At 44.5% G+C, this 21213-nt stretch overlaps 1 long non-coding RNA gene across 1 annotated transcript in view; it reads left to right on the forward strand.

Annotated features, from left to right (window-relative positions):
* Positions 1-21213, forward strand: part of LOC149090494 (uncharacterized) — a 59289-nt gene that overhangs the window by 9733 nt on the left and 28343 nt on the right. The window contains exons 2-3 of the long non-coding RNA XR_016197508.1: positions 14084-14258; positions 16707-16868. This is a non-coding gene — a long non-coding RNA (uncharacterized LOC149090494). The remainder of the gene's footprint in view (positions 1-14083; positions 14259-16706; positions 16869-21213) is intronic.

The following is a 21213-nucleotide window of genomic DNA, read 5'->3' on the forward strand; positions in this document are numbered from 1 at the left end:
CTCTATCCCTCTATCTCTCTCCCGCACTCTGTCTCTTTCTCTGTGTGTGGCCCTGAGCGCGCTGCGCAGGAACTAGTTGGGAATTGCACTTCGAATCGCATCTTTTGGTGCATTGTTTTTGCTGCTTCTTTTTTGTGTGTTTCTTCTTCTTGGCTTGTTCCATTTTTGCTGACTTTTATTTTTATATCATATTTTTTTTATTTTGTTGGGCCTTTTTTTTACTGTCTGTCGTCTGTCGTCCGTCGTCCGTCTTTCGTCGTCCGTCGTCTGTTTGCTGAACTCAATTTTTTTTTTTTGTCTTGTTGTGTTTTCATGCGTGGCGATTTAATTTTTTAATTGTGCTTGTCTCGCACTTGCGTCTTGCCCATTTTTTCAGAATACGCATTTTTTTTATTTGTTTTTTGGTTTTGATACCTCGTTGTTTTTTTTTACACTGCTGTTTGCCATGGCTTTTTGGCACTTGTCTTGACCTTTCGAAGATGCGAGCAGCGCGCTGTTGGCTTGAATGAAAATCTGGCCAACATTTTGCGCTAAACTCGACATTTTTTTGGAAGCAAACATAGATGTACTTGGAACTTTATGGGTGTATGTGTGTGTGTGTGTGTGTGTGTGGGACCGACTGGAACGGTACGGAATGGTAATGAAATTGAAAGTGTTCCTGGCAACTGCAGCCAGCTCTATTTATATTTCAATCTATATAATCACGGTGGAATGAAATGGCATTGAAACAGAATTGAAACCCTATTCTGCATTTTGTATGCACCTCTCTGCGCTAGAATGAAATGCATCGAATTCTTAGGCTCAAACTGAAGGGAATGTAGCTCCCTTTGCCCCTCAGCTGACTTGCCTTACCTATTCCTCATAATACTCTAAGGCTTTGTGCAGAATGGAGCTAAGTGACACGAAATCTGAACTTGAATGTGAGTTATTTATGCAGAGCTTGACGAGCTTTTCCTATTTACATATTATTCGAAGAGCACATGTGGAATAGAATAGAAAACTACGAAAACTGGAACTGAAATTGAATCGGAACTTCCTAGGCAGCTCTCTACTCGCGCTTTTCGCCTACCGTCTTTGATTTAGTATTGAAGCGGAATTTTCCATTTGCCCTTTCATCTCCCTTGAAGTGCCGCTCCTCCGCCCCAAGCTCGCTCCTCCAATAGTTGTTTGTGCGAGCTGCTGCTTTTGCTTTTGACATTAACCCTTTGTACGACCTCGTATTAACAACACACAAAACAACAGACACAGCAGCAGCAGCAACAACTACAACAACAACAAACCGCAATAACAGCGACTACAAAACGCAATGATCTGGCAATGGGATCGCAATGAACCCGCCGCTGTTTGTTCTAATTGTTGTAGATTGCATTGGGTTACCGACACCGACACACACACATGCACACATACATGCATGTATATACGCACACACATCGACACACACAGGGGCATAGGCGCTGAAGGCCTAATAAACGCGGCGTCCATTGACCGCGCTCGCGCTACGAAAAGCACACAAAAAAGTAAAAAATAAAATAAAATACAATAAAACAAAACAAAGCAAAGGCAAAATGCAAACACAAATAAAAAATAAAAAGCGACGCTAAACGCGGCGTATACGTAATGCGAATTAGCGCGATCATTGCTCTAGCAAGCGCGCTCTCTCTCTTTCCCTCCCCGTCTCGCTCTTTCACTCTTCTGCTGTGTGCATGATATCAGCGTTAGATATGCTCACAGTGAAGACTCACACACACGAACACCCAGGCGTGATTATCTTGCAATGTTTTACAATTCACAAAAAATAATAAAAACAAAAACAGGAAAGAGACGAAGGCTTCGCCACGCCACACCGAATTCGCAACGCCCTTGCGATCGGTTGGAAGGAAATTATTGACGAGCGCATGAGACGTTGAGAATGCAGAAGAGGCCTTATAGTGCATGCAGACTGTCCTACCAGGGGCATCTGCCACATTCGTCCGATAGACCTTAGCTATGTGCACGGCCCTTTGATCTCTCGTATCGCATCAGGGATTTCCCTGAATCTTTTTCGTTCTTCTTAGTTTGTACGCTTTGTAACATCTGTGGTATAACCGGAGATCGAGCTCCCAAACTGAGATTTCTCATAGAACGCTACACAGGTTATCATAATTATTCCAAATTCTAGAACGTATCTATTTCACATTTCAATATAGGATGTATAGTAAAATATGATAGTTATCTCTTCATTAGAGATCGCTCTACCTTTTTTCTCTATTGCTGGTAAAATTGTAATGCCCGCATGAAGATAGGGCAATTCAAATCAGTCGAAAAAGTTCAACGACTTGCCTTGTTTTATACATTTACGTTCCTCATCGAGCGAGAGATATCGTATAAGGCGAGCGAGAGATAGGGTGATTAATATATATATAAATATATACATATATAGAGAGAGAGAGAGAGCTAATATAGAGTGCAGTTCGTCTCGTGACTAAGAGACACAAAACTCTTGCAACACAGAAACAATTGCCGTCACTTCTGCCCCCGCTGCGAATACGACTTACGCCCTATCTGCCCAGTCATTCGAGATTATCTATCAATGAAATTTGTCTACCCCTGTCAGGTAATGAGTAGGTGGGAAATGGCAAAATTTCTGTCTTCCCAAAATCTATATTTGATTTAGCAAAGATACAATTTCTCAGGGAGTTTCAGATTCCAAATTCTCTCTAAAGAAGATTCCTATCGAATTTGGAATAGAATAGCTAGTCAGTTAAACGCCCTTGATAGTTGGCAAAAGAATCAAGAAATTGATTGGACACATATTTTGTTTCTAAAAATCTATTTATGGTCTTCGAAAAGGCAGAGTCACAGTTATATGATGTTACCCTATGCTCATAAGTTTTTCTTCTTTCAAAACTGGTGGAAACTATAAAAGCCCAAGACGGAAATTTTCAACCGCTTAACTACTTACAGAGTATTCCCAATTGTAATTTCTTCCTCTGAAGACGTCTGAAGAAAATAAACAAATTTGCTAATTTTGTTATCCTGATCTATTAATTGTTGTTATCTATATTTATGCATATGGAATCGATACAGAAAGTTATTTATAGACGACTATTTGAGTGGCGCCAAGAGACCTTCGATATTTTATATATAAGATATTAAATTAGCTATGCAATAATATGTCTAGACTTGGAGATATTACTTGTGATATTTTCAGTTTGTTTAGTAATTAAAATAATTCAGCTACATCACAATTGGGTTCGACTTTTGACTGATCTCTCCAAATGAACTAATGGACTTTACGCGCGTTTCACTCTCTAACCATTCCCTATTCAAACACATTCAGTCATCGAATTCAGTCAATCATAGAGCTCAGATGGTGCGAATATATATATATATATATATATATATATATAGATATATAGTTCAGATATCTGAAATATATAATATAACCAAGAGTTGCCATAGATTTTCAGTTTCAGATTCTCTACTCGCATGATTTGATTTCTTTTCCGACTATATTCGTAGACATCGCTTGTATGTATGTGTTTGTATATATGTACATATTGACATTGTCATTTCTCATCAAAGATATATGTATGTATATTCACTAGCTTATCTAGAGTTTCATAGATTGTTTTGAGAGATCTCTCCCAACTAGATCTATTTGAATCGCTCGATCAACTTGACTTACGTGATTCGATTTTCTTCAGTATGTTGTTGTTGTTGTTGCTGTCGATTGCACTTTGATATTGTTCTTTCTGCTGTTGTTGTTGCTGCTGCTGCTCGTCGTGGTCGCCTGCAGCAGGTCCTTCTGGCACTTTCGCTTTCGCTGTTCGATTTGTGGCTCGAATGTCGCGAGCTTCGCTTCGCTGTGCTTTGTTTTGCTTTCTTTCTCTTCTTGTTCGTTTGTTTGTTTGTTTGGTGTTTGTTATTTGTTGTTTGGTGTTTGTTTATCTCGTCACACACTCGAATCACACTGGACCATGGGCGCTGCAATGGGCCACAACAGACGGAATTACTCGGTATTTGCTATAGATGTGTGTCTGTGTGTGTGTGTCAATTCGCTTCGACTCGACTCGATTCGATTTGATTCGACTCGATTCACTAATTATTATTGCACGTTTGACTGCGTTGCATTCACAATAAAAAAATTCTTTATTATTATTTTGTTTTTTTTTTTTTTCAAACTCCGATTTCGAAAAAAAAGAAAATAAAATTAGTTCACAATAGTTGCTAAATACAATAATTTTTGTTTTGTTTTGTTTTTTTAATAACTTCGAAAAAATGTATTTTTGATATTCTGAATGAAATGTCCTTTAGCTGTGTTCTCTGTTCTCTGTACTGTTTGCTGTTTTCCTTCTTTCTATTTGTTTTTTAATGTTTTCAGTTTTGCTTATTTTTGTTTTTCTGTTGCGCGTCGCAACACGCGCACGTAACGAGCAACAAACAGCAACTAACGTTATTTTTAAAAACGGAACTCAATTGAAGTGAGCCAAGTAACGGGCAAGTCACAGCCACAGGACGAGCCGGCAGCAGCGGCAGCAGCAGCAGCAGCCGCAGCAGCAGCCGTAGCAGCCGTAGCAGTCGCAGCAGCAGCAATCGCAGTCGCCGCGTGGTGGCAGCGCAGCAACTGTGGCTAAAAAGAGTCGCGCTCGTCCTCGTCCACATCGTCCTCGGCGTCCTCGGCGTCCTCGTGGTCGTTGTCGTCGCACGAAGCCGAGCCGAAGCAGCAGACATCGCGACACGAAGCTAAAAGACGACGCGCTGTTGATGCTGCGGCTGCGGTCGCTGCTGCGCAGTCAGCGCGACAATGAAATAGAAAATTTAGCACACAATTGAAGCCATTACATACGCAGAGCACCCCCACCCCACCCCCTTCCAATAGGCACACACACACACACAGACACAGAGGCAGAGTGCGCCAAATGTTGTGCTATGATTTGAAGGCGTCGTTGACGTCGACTGCGACGCCAGCAGCGACAGTGGCCGGCATTTTTTGGCTCTTCAAAGGGCATAATTGCCGCTACTGTCCGCTGCCGACTGCGACGGCTACCGCCGCGGCGGCGGCAACTGCGACGCCCGCCAAACTACACACGAGCACTAAACACTCTCATTACTCATTGCCAGTGCCACCCGTTCCACCCGTTCCACCTATACCACCCGTTCCAGTCGTTTCACCCTGCTTTGCGGCCTATGTCATGTGGCAGCAGCAGCCAACCCCAGACCCCACCCCACCCCCAATCGCGAGCAACAACTAGCTTTTTTTCATCTCTACTGCTTTTTTTTGTTTTTATGCTGCGTGTGGCATTAAAAAAGGCTGCGAACTGCGACGTCGGCAGCGACGGCAACGTCGGCCAAAGGAAAATCGCAAACAAAACAAAAATAAAAAAGTAAAAACGAAAAATGCTAAAACCAAAAGCAGCAGCAGCAACAACAACAATGCGCTGAAACAAAAAAAGAAGAAAAAGAGTGAGCGCGCATGTGTGTGTGTGTGTGTGCGTGAGCGAAAAAAAGGAAGCCCATAACCAACCCCGCTGCATGCTGCGTTCGCTGCGACTGCGACGCCAACGTCGCTGCCGCAAATACACTCGTACACACACACACACACACACACACACTAACAACCCCTGTGCGACGGCACGAAATTTAAAAAAAAAAACAACAACAACAAATTGTAAAGGGCAAAAAATCCAAAATACAACTATGTGCAGTAAGTGTGGTGGGTGGGCGGAGAGGGGCGCAGGAGAAGGATAGGTAGGCAGAGGGGGGAGAAGGTGGGTTAAGCTGCCACCCACTGGCGTTGAAAAGGGGAAATCGACGGGGCGACGCACAAAAAATATATTTGAGCCGACAGCAAAAAAAAAAAAAAGAACACACACACATTCAACGAGTCGGCTGCGAATGTGTGTGAGTGTGTGTGAATAGATTTATTTGCATGTGTCTAAGTGTGTGTGAACTCTCTTTTTTATTAATTTTTATTTTCAATAATATTATTAATTTGTTATTATTGCAAGGAAGGGAAGCAAAAGAACCGACGCTCTCTCTCTCTCTCTCTCTCTCTCTTTCTTTCTATCGCGCGCTATCTCTCTCTTTCATTCGCATTGATGTTAGGTCACATCAAAGAACAGTTAGTAAATCACAGCAGCCAACATTCGCATTCACATCCACAGATTTCCAGTTACAGTTACCGTTACAGCTGCCGTTACCGTTACCATTACCGTTACAAGCGCAAGCAACACGTTCTAGCCTGTCCGCCGCTTGTCCGAGCGAGCTAACTGTTATTGTAGCTGCCTCTCCGGCTGCGGCTGCGGCGCGGCTGCTGCTGAGGCGAGCCGGCAAACAACAGAAAATGTGAAAACACAAACAGAGAACAGAAAACTAAACGAGTGAAGCGAGAAGCCAGAAGCGAGCAGTGAGAGGCGAAGTGAAGTGCAGCAAATGGGCAACCCACAAATGAAGCGAGAATGACGACGGGACGAGACGAGACGAGACGAGACGACCACGACGTCTTAACAGTTACTAACTGCCTTGCAAGACGCTGGCGATTTGGTCCTGCTGCTGGCTGACTGCCTGGCCGAAAAACCAAAACCAAGGGAAAAAAAAAAACAAAATAAGATGAGAAAAAAAATGTAAGATGAACTCAGGAGCCGGCAAAAGTCGCCGTGTGAGGATGGCGACGGCGGCGACGTCCTTCATTGCCGTCGACGTCAACGCCAGCGCTAGCCGCGATGCCAGCGTCCATCAGAGTAGGAGGTCAAAGTAGTTCACTCTCTCTCGCTCGCGCAGTCAATCTCTATCCCTCTCCCTCTCACTCTCTATCGCTGGCAGTCTGCGAATCTATTCTTATAATTTAGTTTAGTGGTTATGGGCATCAAATTGAGCAGGCGGGCACACACACACACACACACACACACTCATACAATCACACATACACACACACTATCTGCATAGCTACTCTGTATGTGTGTTGTGTGTGTGCATACAAATGAGCGTAATAAAATCAAATGTTGATAGTGTGTAGTTGTAAGCATTACCTTAAGCTAACCACCCACACACACACGCACACGCACACGCACTACCACTAGCACCAGCACACACACACACACACACACACAGGCAGGACACGCACAAGCCACTGGACCCAGCAGCACCAACAACAACAACAGCCACAACACAAAATGAAAAAGAAGCACAAAGAAATCTACTACACGCAATCTTCATTTTCAACGCCATCAAAGCCATTCCAATCATCATTATCGTCGCCATAATCATCAAGTAAAGTACCCACCAGTAGCGCCACGCAGCGTCGCTGCCTTTGCCCTCTCGCCTCGCCTCGCCTCGCCTTGCCTTGCCTTGCCCTGTCTTGCTTTGCCTCATGGCGCTCTACTACGCTCTTCGCCTAGGCTGCGCTCTTCGCCTCGCCTCGCCTAGCCTCTCCTCACCTCGTGCCATAGCTCGTGCCTTGGCTCGCTGTTAAGTATGCTATGCTCTCTTCGCTTTGCTCTTAGACGGCGCGGCGACTTTGAGATGCCAACAAGTGCGCCGACATTTCTGCTTTTTTTCCTTATTTCTATCTTTCTTTCTTTTTCGCTTTTTTACAAATCGTAAGAGCGCGCCCGCCTGCCTCTGTGTGTGTGGGTGTGCGTGTGTGTGTGCGTGTGTGCGTGTAGCTGGGAGAGCAAGGCCAAGAGACAGTGTAACACAATCGACGTGGATGTTGACGTCTTCGTTGTAGTTTTATTTAGCGCTCCCAACTAGACAAAGCGACGAATATGGCGTGGCGTTAGTGGGACGAGCGCTAGGGGTCGGTGGCTGGGGACTGGGGGCGTGTGAGGGGCTTGTGTGGGGGTGTAGAGCGGAGCAGGCAAATGCTACAAATTATTTGAGCTGCATGTGGCTGTAAATACTTGTAGTTTGTTAGCGGTTATTGTTGTTATTGTTGTTGTTGTTGTTATTATTGCCAGTGCAGCCAACTTCATTGTGTTGTATAAAAATCTAAGATGCTGGCTGTGAGCTTGAGTGTGAGTGTGTGTGTGTGGGTGTGTGTGTGAAGGGGGCGCAAGTAGTGTTTCAGCATGGGTCTGTGTGGGTGCACAAAATTTTGATTTACTCGACTCACACACACACACATACACACATGCACACACACACTGTTACACTTGCCTTGATTTTGAGTTTGCTTTACCTTATTTTTTATTTCTTTTGCTGGGGTAAAGTTTCAGCATATTTTCTTAGACATGAGCAACTCGGCGACGACGACGACGACGACGACATGTGTGTGTGTTTTCTTTTTTAAATTACTCACACACGCACACACAGACGAAGCTCACACGCGCATACTCATAAGCCCAAGGCATTGATGTACGTATGTATGTACGTATGTAACATCTTATGTAGATTATTCGCTGTGTATAATTTTTCAGCTCGTTGTAATTAGCCAATAGGAATAGCTGTTTTGCATATGTATGTAGTGGTTGGGCGTGTTTCAAAACCTGTACATGTGTGTGTGTGTGCGGCCCGTTACTGTATAGTGTATGAGTGCGTGAGTCGCATTAGATGGAGATTTCAGATCGTAAACTTAGCCTTGGTCAAAACTAATTTCTCTTCAGACTATTCAAATGTAAAACTTCCTTATATAAGAGAGTTCCTCGATTCCCATACATGAGAAACTTGCCAGAGCCAAGTTCAAATTGACCTCTCAGCTCAGCTAGATCTATAGATCAGTCTACAGCGTGGTTTAACCCGGTTATCTCCAGTTGGATTTATATTGGAGAATTGTTATATAATATCTGTAACTAGACGAGTCTATTAGTCGAGTTTTCTCGATATTGGAATTAGGATTAGATCATATATGCGCTATAGTTAATTCTTCGCGAACTCTATTCATAATTGAAAAACGATTTGTGGTCATATTTGAGTCTTTATATATAGACAGTCAATCAATTAATAATCATTCAAAGAGTTGAGAGTTGAATTGAGAGAGAGAGAGGAGTGTGAGAGGGAGGTGGGCTGGCGAAGGTGGAGTGGCGGAGTGGTCCGGTGGACGCAGCAAGTGTCAGCTCCACCTACTGTTTTTCTTCATTTTTGTCGCTTAATATATTACGCACATGACTCGCTGCCTCTAGAGCGCGCGGCGGAGTGGCTGGGGCGGGGGCGGGGGCGGCGCATGGGGGGCGGAGCTATTTGAGTGTGAGCCGAACAGCCTACACCTATCTGTGTGCTCGTGTATGTGTGTGTGTGTGTGTGCACTTATGTATATACACTAGCGAACCCACAAAGACTCCGCGAACACCCACACACACACACACACACACACATAAGCATACACACACACACATATAAGCACACGCACACGCATTGCCCATAAACGAGCCAAAATATTAACCAAACAGAGAAAAGCGCCAAACGAATATCAACCCTAACACCCCGCCAACCTTACCACGTTGCCAGCTACCTCCACTCCCCAATTGTACCCCTCTGCCCCTGCCGCCGCCCCTGCCGCCCTGCTGGCCTACCCAGGCATGAAACGATGCGCAGCAGTTAAAAATATTTAAAAATGTGGAGTGCGACGCAGGCAACAAAAAACTGTGCGTATGTGTACCTTTTTTAGTGGGGGTAGCGCAGCCCTCAGCCCCCTGACCCCTACTCCCTGCCTGATTGGGGAGGCAGAGGAATGATGGGCGTCGACGTCGCAGCCAGCAGCACTCTTGGTTAATTGCCAAAAACAACTACACACGTCTGTCATGAGTGTGTGTGTGTGTGTGTGTGTGTGTGTGTGTGTGTGGCCGTGGCATGTGGCAAGCGCTACAAACAAGAAATTCGTAGAGAAGCTTTGCCCGAGTCGATCCTACAGCACACGCACGCTGACACAGTTTAGACATAAGTCCTCATTGCACAGAACCGATCGAAAAAGACTGAAAAGAAAAGCTGAGAGTACTCCAGGGAGTGCACGACTGGCAGATACCCTAAAATGGATTTGAATTAGTTTATGGATATAAGGATCAATTCGTACTGCGTAAGTTCTACAAAAGATCCTTGAAAGATACGAACGGCCAGACGGAAATAGTTAGCATACACGACTACATTGATATCCGGAATGCCGTATGATATACTAGAATGTATATACATATGTATATCTATTTAAAATTTAAAATTTGAATAGTTCTCGAGATCTAGGACAGGCAGGTAAATGGTCGGATGGATGGATAGTTATATTGATGGCATCCCCAATCGCCATTTATATACCCAATATTCAAATCAGGGCATTGCAGAGTATGCAACGAAAAAATGAAAAAAAGGTTAGATCTGTCGAGAAAAAGGCCAAATTGTCAGCACTACTCGAAATAGATCACCTGCAATTGGAGCCTGATTTGGGCTTTCAGCTTTACGCTAGTTGTCTGCTCTCGCTCTCTTTGTTTGCCTCGCTTTCGCTGCTTCTTCTTCTTCGGCTGCTGCTGCCATTCGCAAAAGAGAATGAAAAAACGAAAAGTTTTTTCTAATTCGCATTTATGTTTAATTTGGTGGCTGCTTTCGTTCTGTCTCGCTTGCTGCCACGCAGAGCTCGTAACCCCAGACCGAAAGGGGAGTCGGAGGGAGGCATGGTCCCGCCCCCGCTCAGTCCATTTCTAACTTTGTGAAGCGTTCGTTGTGAGCCTCTTTTTTTAATGGGGTGCTTTATGACAAACTTTCAACTCGCGCGCCACACACACACACACACACACACATGGCACATGTCTATATATGTGTATGCGTGTGTGTGTGTGTGCTTAAAAAAAATAAAAGTAGAAGTAGCCCTGCACACGCGGTGCTTTCTGCTATCTCCCTCTGTCTCTGTCTGTGTGTCGGTGTGTGTGTGTGTATATGTCTGTGTATGTGTGTGGAGGTAGTAATGTCGCCTTTACAATGGGCAAGGAAGGATCCACGCAAATTTCTAACACCGCCCACTAATGCCAAATGTGTGTATGCGACTACATGTGTGTGTGTGTGTGTGTGTGCGTGTGCACATACAACACACATATACCAGTTGGCCCCCTTACCCCTCCCCCACGTTCCAGTCATGTAAATTGTTTGTGCGCGCGTGTCTGCGGAGTAATTTTTTAACTAATTTTCTATACAAATTTTTAGCATGTCGCTGGGGTCGTTGTGTGAGTGCACACACTCATATATACATATATGTACATATACATATATATTATATATATTACGCACATTCCTTTACTGCTCTTACGTTTGATATACACGTAAGTAACGTATATGTACTTGAAAGAGTATGTGTGTGTTTTCATTTGTATGAGTGTGTGTGTGCTCTGGAATTTGAGTAAGTTCCAGCTTTGAGCTTTGACAAGTAAATGTTGTATATCTGCTTCTTCTTGTACTTCTATGCCTTCCTTCTTCATTATCTTTTTCCCTTTTAGTATTTATGTCTCTTCTTCTTCAGTTTCATAATACCCACTTTTTGATTCCTCTGCTCCTCGTCTGCTTCCTCTCTTCCTGCATTTATTTCATTCTCTTCCTTATCCTCTTACTCTTTTCCTTGCATCTCTTGTTCTTTCCACTTATAGTCTATCTATATCCGCACTTATTAAATCTATTAATATATCGAGATAAAAAACAACAACACTAGACAACAGAATTCACCTCACTGGAAGCACAGCTATAGTGAAGCTTGCCAACTTGAACTGCTCAGATTGTAGAAGGTTTGGATCATCGGGTCTTTACTGTACCACCCACGTATATCATAAAACCCAATTCTTGTGTTTGTATAGGTGTGTCTATATGTAGCTATGTCTATCTATGTCTATATCTAGGTCTGATTGATATACATACGTATGGAAAAGTGAAAAGTTAAAAGAGCTTTTCTTTGATTCCTCATTGCGGACTGGGAAATGCTTTGGCAGCTGCCTTTGTCGGTGATTCGCGTCCGTTTGTTGGCCTTAGTCAATGGCATTGTTTAATAACGTTAGCAAACACTCTTTCTTTTTAGACAAACAATAAGCACACACACACACACACACACACACACACACACACTTCTAGTTAGAAACTGTTGAATTATGAAAAAATTTCTAGGTTTTGTCGCTCGCTCGGGCAATGGGCAAGTCATGTTGCTGCTGCTGCTGTTGTTGTTATGACAATTTGGCAGCATGATATTCATTTTGCTGTGCTTACGGTACGGAGGGGGTAGGAGAGGGGCGCCGGGCTGGCCAGGGGTCAAGCGGGTGCTAGACAAGAGGGGCGTGGCAGAAGGCACAAGGCCAGGATCGGTCAGTCATTGTGATTTCCATTGTTTGCTATTGCCAGTGTCAGCTGTCCAGCTGAGAGAGAGAGAGAGGGAGAGGGAGAGAGTGAGCTAGAGCGAGAAAGAGAAAAAGAGAGATAGCGAGAGAGAGCGAGTGTGTGTGTTTGAAATTAACATTTCATTTGGCTGCCATTTCTTTCTTTTTGGCTTTTTTTCTCTCGCTTCATCAATAAATTTTGCCAACCCCAAAGCACACACAAAATATTTCCATCATTTTTTCATCTATTTTTTACTTTGTTTTTTTTTTGTTTGATTTGTTGTTTATTTTGTATGCATTCTTTTGCAATAAAAAACCATTACATAGGCAAATATGAATGTCGAAAAAAGAGTGGGGGTGGAAGTGGAAAAAACTTTGCCATTATAATTACAATATATAAAAAAGCATCTGACGTCAAATATTTTGCGCTATTATTCATGAGGTTTTCTCCTCATTTATAAAGCAAAAAAACCATTTCGATTGTCGCGTAAATGATTTCACATGCGAGGCTATCTGGGGGCGGAGACAAGGGCATAGGCGGTGGGGGTGTGGCCATAAATTAAGTAAAATGTATGGAAAAGTGTTTGGCGGAAAAGCAAACGATCAAAATAGTCGAAGCGAATGGCCATGCGATGCGATGCGATGCACTGCGCTGCGATGCACTGAGCTCTGCTCCGTTCATCTCATTAAATTGGCCATGACTGTTTTGGCAAACATGAGCCTAATTGGCTAATAATTCATGGATATCGATTTATAATTAATGACTAGTCTATGAGCAGCGATAGGCGGAGGAAAGTCACAAGAGATAAGTAAATCGATTTATCTATATAATTTGATTGAGCACAAAGAAATCTTTCAATAAACAGCAACAGCACTAATAAATGACTATCAACTACTGATGTTCATAGTTATCGATTTTTCGATTTTTAGCTTTTGTTAAATGATTAAAAAGGTCGCGATTAAGTAAGCACACAGATATCAGAAATAGGGCAAACTAGGGAAACTGAGTAGAGAAGTTATTGACTTAATCACTAATACTTAATTGTCCAGGATTATTATTAATTATTAGATATAGTTTAGTCTCCAGTTGGAAATACAGATCGACGATTGTCGTTATCTAAATTAATGTTATTTAATACATCTACATATATCACTTGAATCATTTATCCCTTGGTATACTCGAAAAAGGGGATTATTTCTTAGTTATAGAAGTGATACGATCAATTGAAGGAATGGCCCTTGAGAGCAGTCCCTCATCTGTATTAAACATATACAAAATATACAAAAGCGTGCGCTACAAAGGCATCGTAAGGGCTTCCCCCTGCCCCCGCCTGAAGTACACCTGAGTGTAAAGTGAAAACTTACAGCCAACTCATCTGCATACCTACATACAGACAAAGCATACACACACACACACACACACACACACACACATATGCATATATGGAGATGTGCGTGGGGGAGGGTAGGCGTGGTTGTTGACTGAGGCAGAATGCTATTTTACACAACATATCGCGCTCGTAAAAAATAATATAACTACATACATGCGCGTTTACTACCCATTTAAAACGCAACTTCTGCTGAGCCACCCACCACCGACCGCACCCCGTCCCCTCGGCCAACCCAATCCCCCAAGCCCCCAAGCCTCTAGCTCCAAGCCCCAAACCCGTAGTGAAAGTTTGGCAAGCAGCGCAGTCGCTGCCTCAGCTCCACCTGCTCCTGCCCCTCCTGCCGCTCCTGCCGCTCCTGCCGCTCCTCCTTCGCACTAGGCTAACTGCTTTTCCACGCATAAGCGCAATTCTAAAAAATTAATGTCGCTTTCGTAATTTCAGCACACAAAAAAACTGCCGACGTCGGCAGCGCAGCTAGCGTTAGCGCCAACAACAGCGACAGAGACAGCGACAGCGAATGTCTTAGTTAGCGAGAAAAAAAGGAGGAAGAAGAAGAAGCAACAGCAGTAGTAGCAGGAAAAAAAACATTGCAGCTCGCTAGGGGCGAAAAAATGGGGTAAGCAAAAGCAAAAGTAAAGACAGCCAGCCGCGGCGACATGCGTGACAGCGACGCCGGCAGCGACGTCGGCAGCGCCGGCGACACTCACTTAAAAATTCGAATGTTATAGAAAAATGAGCAAAGCGCAAAAAAGAAAAAAAAAAAAACGTAGCAGCGCGGCGAAAAAAAAAACGGCGAAGTGAAATTACATAAAATGAAAAGTTCTCGTTACGCGGAGCAGTTGTTAAACCAGCCACCAGCTCTCTCCTACCCCCCTCCCGCCACCCTGAGCCCCTCTGTCGCCTACCTACGCAGAGTTGTTGTTGCTTTTGGCTGCCTGCTGCCCGCTTCTAATGCTCATCTCTTTCTAACTCGGGAATGTCGACAGAGCAACCTCGGCGATTCGCTCGCCTTTTATATGTATATATAAATATGTATGTGTGTGTGTGTATGTGTGTGTGTGAGGAAGGCACCGCGACTGATTACTACTTTTATTGCTAGCAAATATCGTACTTTCTCTTCAAGGTGGATACGGCATGTACTCGTAACCCCTCCAAATAACTAGTGTGCGTGTGTGTGTGTGTATGTGTATGTAAGTGTGTGGGTGTGTGTGTGTGTGTGCTTAGCTTTTTTGCCAACTGGTAGAGGCGAAGCGGAGTGGCGCGGGGGAAGCTGTTGTAACTTGCGCGGAAACAAGGTTTTTATTTCAACATTTCTTTCTATACTTTTGCACTTCGTTTCGCTTTTTTCGTCTCTTGAAATTTTTGCTTTAGATTTTGCTGCGCGAGATTTTTTCAAGGGTGGTTTATATGCATGTCTGTGCGTGCCTCTGTCCCTGTGTGTGTCTGTGTGTGTGTGTGTGTGTGCTTGTGTGTGTCTGTGTAGTTGCGACTTGGCTGTAGCAAAACCAGCTGAGACTGAGACGATGGCAGACGTCGTCGTCGTCGTCGGTGCGTTGTAGTTGTATTATTTTCATTTTTTTCTTTTTTCAATTTTCTGACGTTGATGCTGGCGTCGATGCCGCCGTAGCTCTTCTTCTAGGTACAGCCCAGGCGCCCCCCGTTCGCCCCCTCCGCTCGCTTGCACACACGCCCATACAGCAGCATCTTCATCTTCGTTTGCAGTTCTAAATTTTTTCATTTTTTAACTACGTGTTCGTGAGGGAGGGAGGTGCTTGCCTATATCTTTCCTTACAGCCTCCTCCAGCATTCTTCCATGTCTGCATCTGGGTTTGTATCCTCTCTGCCGTCCAGTCCGTCGTCTGTCCGTTCGTCCTTTGATGATCGAGATTAGAGATCCTTCCCCTAAATCCTGCAACCCTATTGCCCTCCTCTGCTCTCTACCTCTAAATTTAAAGCGAAAGCGCAATGTTTTCAGTGTGTTGAAGTCTCTCTGGAATTTCGCTCAGTGTATTTGGCATTGCCCAGCCACTAAGTACGGGTACTATATATACATATAAACATGTATAAAAAGCATTCAACGAGGAGGAGAAGAAGCAACAACAAAAAAAAAACGACAACTTCAGTAAAGTTTAGAAAATAAAAAGCACACACACACTGAGACAGACACACACACACACAGCCACACAACCCTCTGCCGAGGGTTGCAATATTTCTTTTGCATTGCTAACGGCAGCTGACGTCGACGGCGACGGTGACAGCGACGGCGACGCTGGTAGCGTTGTAGACGCCGGAGACCAGCTACAGCCAGGGCTCTGGCATTAGTTGTTGCTAGTAGATGTCAGGTGGGGGCAGTCGAAGGGGTGGGGCTGGGGCAAATACACATGCATATTGCGTACACGAGTGTGTGTGTGTGTGTGGCATCCTTTTATATTTAAAAATTCTCATTTCAATGTCTAAGTTCGCAGGGTAGCTACCCCCATACCCCCACACTTCCCATGTCCCCATGCTCCCCTAGCTCGACACACCTCCGTTTGCTCAAACATAACATACTTATTATTACTTTTAATTTAGAATTCGCGTTCGCGCTCTCTCTCTCTCTCTCTCACACTCTCTCTTTGTGTTGTGCATTGTTAGAGAACAGCGACTGCTGACGCTGCTGCTGCTGCTCCTCCCTTTTGAGGAGTTGCGATTAGTTTTGGGGCATGGGTTATACAAAGCGAGAAAGAAGAAGCAGCAGCAGCAAACACCAAACAAAAACGAAAGCTGAGTCCATACAGTGGTGCACAGTGCTCGGAAATTTGATTGAAGTGCTACGGACATTTTCGACTATGAATATATGTATGTACATATATACATATATCTAAATCCTACAGTCGAAAATCCACAGCAAGAGTACCTCAAAGATAATTGAGATAAGTTTCACGAAAGTCAAGGATTATCAAATAAACCTGACCTAATGCTGTCTAGGATATTCTTGGCGCACACCAAGACGAAAATTCGGATATTCATAGAGCTATTTCAAAACCTAAATTTCCTTTTCTTATTCTTTCCTTCTCTCATTCAGTTCAAGCAATACTGATGCTGCTATGTTCTATAATCATCTATAATCATGATCTAAATTATTCCCAAAAGTGGAAGAAATACTTTGAATGACCTTCAGCGAGGTTGCAGAGCAGGAGGAGATGAGGCATTCTGCAGAATTACCTGAAGTTACTGTCTAATGGTCGTAAGTTCTACTCGTCTTGTACGACTACAAATATATACATACATATGTACTAGCATGTAGGAACACTTTCAATGCGTCTGCGGAATTCCTCTAAATCCAACTTAGGTTCGCGCTAATATTTCAAGTCTATAATACTAATATAATAATGCTATTATAATATATTAATACTAATAACCTGAATTTGCTTAGATCGGAAAATATTTTCGTGTCTTTCGAATCGAATTAATACATAAGCACACATGTATAAATATATTTATGTATATAAATATATATTCAAGTGTATATATTTATATAAATGCGATACAGTATGCGGGAGGTGGGCGAGGGGTGCGGGCCCTGGCCCATGCACGGGTCGAATTCGTAGGTAGCGGTAAACGACGGCTCCCATAAAACATACAAATGGCCAAATAAAACATTTTAAATGTAACAACAACAACAGAAGAAGAAGAAAAAAAGAAAGAAAATAGTATTGTGCTTAGAGGAAGATGAGGAAGAAGAAGAAGAAGAAAAAACGAGATGCCGAGTCCAACACAATGAAGCTAAGCAAAGAATGGGAATTGAAAAGCAGGGAAACGCAAACGCTAGCAGTTCGAGGTGAGATGAGGAAGTAGACGAGGAGTGAGGAGTGGGTAGTGGGGAGTTTAGAGGAGTAGTAAGAGGCGGCAAGGGTAGCTATAAGCATTAGATACATTCTTATGCTGGGCTACGGCTTAAGCTGAACTCAAAGCGAGACTAGAGATCAAAGCTGGACTCGCCGCGTGTGCAGTCAATGCAAGTCGAGTCTGTCTGTCCGCATGTCTCAAGTCTCGCTGGGCATACGCAGCGTATGAGTCATTTTGGCTCAGCCACAAAAGACGCTTCACTCGCAGCCAGATGGGTGCCTAGGCTATTCACTGGGGGTCACTATTTGGCGCTGCTACGTGCCTGCTCCATATCTCCCTCTCACTCTTGCTCTTTCTTTCATTCCCTCTCTCTCTCTCTCTATATATATATATAGATGTATATATATATATATATGTGTATAAGTGTGTATATAAGATCTACCCTGTACCTATTCTTATGTCACGAACTGAGCGAGGGGGCGGCGCATTGCTAAGCGCACAAAAACTTAGAAATAATCACCGACATAAATCTTAAAATGCCTGTCTGCCCCAATGCCGCTGCCGTCGCCGTTGCCGTTACCGTTACCGTTACTGTCACTGTTACCGTTACAGTTGCCTGTTGGCCGTTACCTAACTACTCGACAATCTTTTGTTGTAGCTGTGTGTGTAAGTGTGACGGATAAAAGCAACAACAACAAGCACAATAGCAAGCAGCGCTCAAGCATCTAAGACGCTGTGGCCAGCGTGTGTGTGTGTGTGTGTTAGTGTGCTGGTGTGCTGGTGTGTAAGGGTACGGGCTTTGCCTGCAGCTTGGGGCTCGAGGGATGGGAGGGGGGCAAATGAAAAATAACTTAGAAGCACGTTTTGTGGCATTTTTCGTTTTCCTACGCGTCGCTTCCGCTGTTGTTGTTGTTGTTGTTATTGCTGTTAGTGCTGCACATAGTCGGAACACGAAACAACAGAGACAGAATCAGATACACACATAGAGAGTGCGAGGGAGAGAGAGAGAGAGAGAGGGGGAGAGTGGGACAGTTAAGAACGTGTATGTGCTGATCATATAGGCAGGGAAAAGTTTTAACTACTTCGATTTTGGTTTACTTTGGGCTTTATCCGTCCGTATCTATGCGAGTGTATCTGTACCTGTATTTCATATTTCGACCCGTATCTGTTTTTACTTCTATCTCCATCTCTATCTGTATCTGCATGCAGCTCTTTGAGGCACGTGGCAATGAGGTGCGCGCAGTCGGCGATCGGGTGATCGCATTCAGCAGCTGATTCAATAATCGGCTAACCGGGCTCGAGCTTCAACTAAAATGTGGCCATAAACAAAGCGAGCTTCTCCCTGCTCCGCTTACTCCTCCTCCCCTCTTGTGCTCTGTCTTGTTCGCGTTTCATCAGCAAATATTGAATGTGTGCTGGGTTTCTCTTTGTTTCTTGTGGGTTTTTTCTTTATGTTTCTCGGCTTGCCCAGCTTTGCACAGGCCTTTCTCCATAGCACCCAAACGCCCCCCCTCCAGTCGCCCCCGTTGACACTTGCGTAAATCGACTGTTTGCCACTTTGTCAATAATTGAATGCACTGCAATGTGCATTGAACCCTTTCGACCAAGGCCAAGGCAAAACAAAGACCCGCAGCGGCAGAGCACAGCACATCAGCAGCTTCAGGCAGACATCTTCGACCGACCTGCTCTACCAAGTGCTCAGAAGTCCTTTGGGAGCTGGACCCTTCACCTGAGATGCTCCTGTTCTTCGCCAAGTTGACCGTATTTACAGGGTATGTCTCGCACAGCCTACACCTTGCCTTCAGTATTGACCAGCTATATAGTAATCAAGTAAATGTAGTTGCTATTCGCGGGCGCCCAGGTGGGAGGGGAGGCGCAACGAAATGTATATTTATAGCGGAAAATCCACAGCGGGAGCTTTTGGCAGGCGACTTAGAAATCTAAACGTGAAACTTGTCAAACTTCCAAGATAGGGGCCAGGGGCCAGGGAGCAGGACTCGGCTGAGGTGTGGGGGGTGAGGCCAGCCCAGGGCCAGGAGCGAAGGTCCTGCCGTTCCAGTTGCTGGTCGCAGTCAAGCGCAGCGGCTCCGCAGGCAACACAGCCGCCGACTTGCGGTAAGGGTGAGGGTGGGGGTCGCTCTGGCCTGGTCTGGCCTGGTCTGGTCTGGTCTGGTTGGAGCTTGAGGTAGGCGAAGGCAGCCACGCGGAGGGCGATGGGTATTTTGGCAGTTTTGTTTTTTGACTGCGTAAAACTTACAGCAACAGCATCTGCGACTATTTTGCTAATGCTGTCGCTGCTGGCGTCGACGGCGCTGTCGCTGCCGCTGCTGCTGCCACTGCCGCAGCTAGCTGCTCTGTCGCAGCACTAACTCCCCGAACGTTTTACATAAATCTTCTTTTCAAAAAAGAAAAAAAAAATAAACACTAATGCCAAGGCAAAGGCAAAGTATAGAGTAAAAGGGAAATACACAAAAAAAAAAAAAAAACTAGAAAATTTAGTATCTACACACACATACAGTCATACACAAAGGTACACATACACATACACACACACACTTAGATATATATATATATAAACATTCTGTGATGCGCGGCAAAAAAAGGAAAATTTTTTATTACAGCGAGAAAACTTAATGGCTGCTGGAACAGGAGGAATGAATAGATGAACGAGAAGGTAGCGGGCAGGGGAGGGGGCCAGCCGGCCTGGGGGTGGGTGGTTTAGGTAATAGGAAAACGGAGAAGCGAGAAGCGAGCGCAGCAAGAAAGGGAAAGGGCATGAGAGTTAAAGACGCTCAACAGCCGAAGTCGACGACGACGACGAGGACTTGGACAAGGACGACGCCGACGACGACGACGACGACGACGACGACGATGACGGCGCCTCGTGGTAAACAGCGTTGCGTAGGCGCGCAAGCGTTGGGTCTGGGTTTGGGCTTGTGCTGCCTGAGGAGGGGTTGGGCTGGTTGTTGAGCCTTATCCCGGCAACGGTAAAATCATCGTTTGATTTCGTCTGCGCCAGAAACATTATTTATAGAGATTTCTGTAGCAGAAATTCGCTCTGATTGGGGCCGGAAAGGGGGTGTCAAACTATGAGCAAAACTATGGCTAAGACATTGGCTACAGTGGGGCATCGATACAGCAAGCAGGCAAAGGGAGCGAGAGAGCGAGCATTCAAGTTACTAATGGGAAAAAGGAGGAGGAAAAGTATGCTTCAAGCTACATTAGAGAGTTGTCGAAGGATTTGACAGCAGCACTTCAGCTACATAGGGATGAACTCGCTAGATGGGGGCAGAAAATGAGCTAGTTCCGTTGGCAATTAGGCCCATAAACGACTCAATAGACCATATGCACTGATATATGTACATTCATGTATTTCATAACGTTAGAGAGAACTATTTGAATCGGACTTGTGGAACTAGTTCATCACCTTGAGCTGGCTAATCAAGCTCAACTAGCTCTACTTAACTATTTATCTAGTTTATCAAGCTACAAGATATCCAACTTGCTCTTCAATACGAACTAGCTCATTATGTTGAACTAGAACTGGCCTTCAAGAGCAGGGCATCGCGATATACCCACTTACCTTCCGCCGCTTGCCTGGCATCAGCTTAAGCTTCAGCTTCAGCTTCAGCTTCGGCAACGTCTTGTACGTTCATTGATTTCGTGGCAGCTGATGGTGAATGTGGAGTGGGGAGTGGGGAATGGGCTGGGGCAAGGTGGGCTGCTGGGCAGCTGGGGCGCTT

Source organism: Drosophila navojoa, chromosome X (genome assembly GCF_054131105.1).
Source record: "Drosophila navojoa isolate 15081-1374.11 chromosome X, UAZ_NAV_1.0, whole genome shotgun sequence".
Lineage (NCBI taxonomy): Eukaryota > Metazoa > Arthropoda > Insecta > Diptera > Drosophilidae > Drosophila > Drosophila navojoa.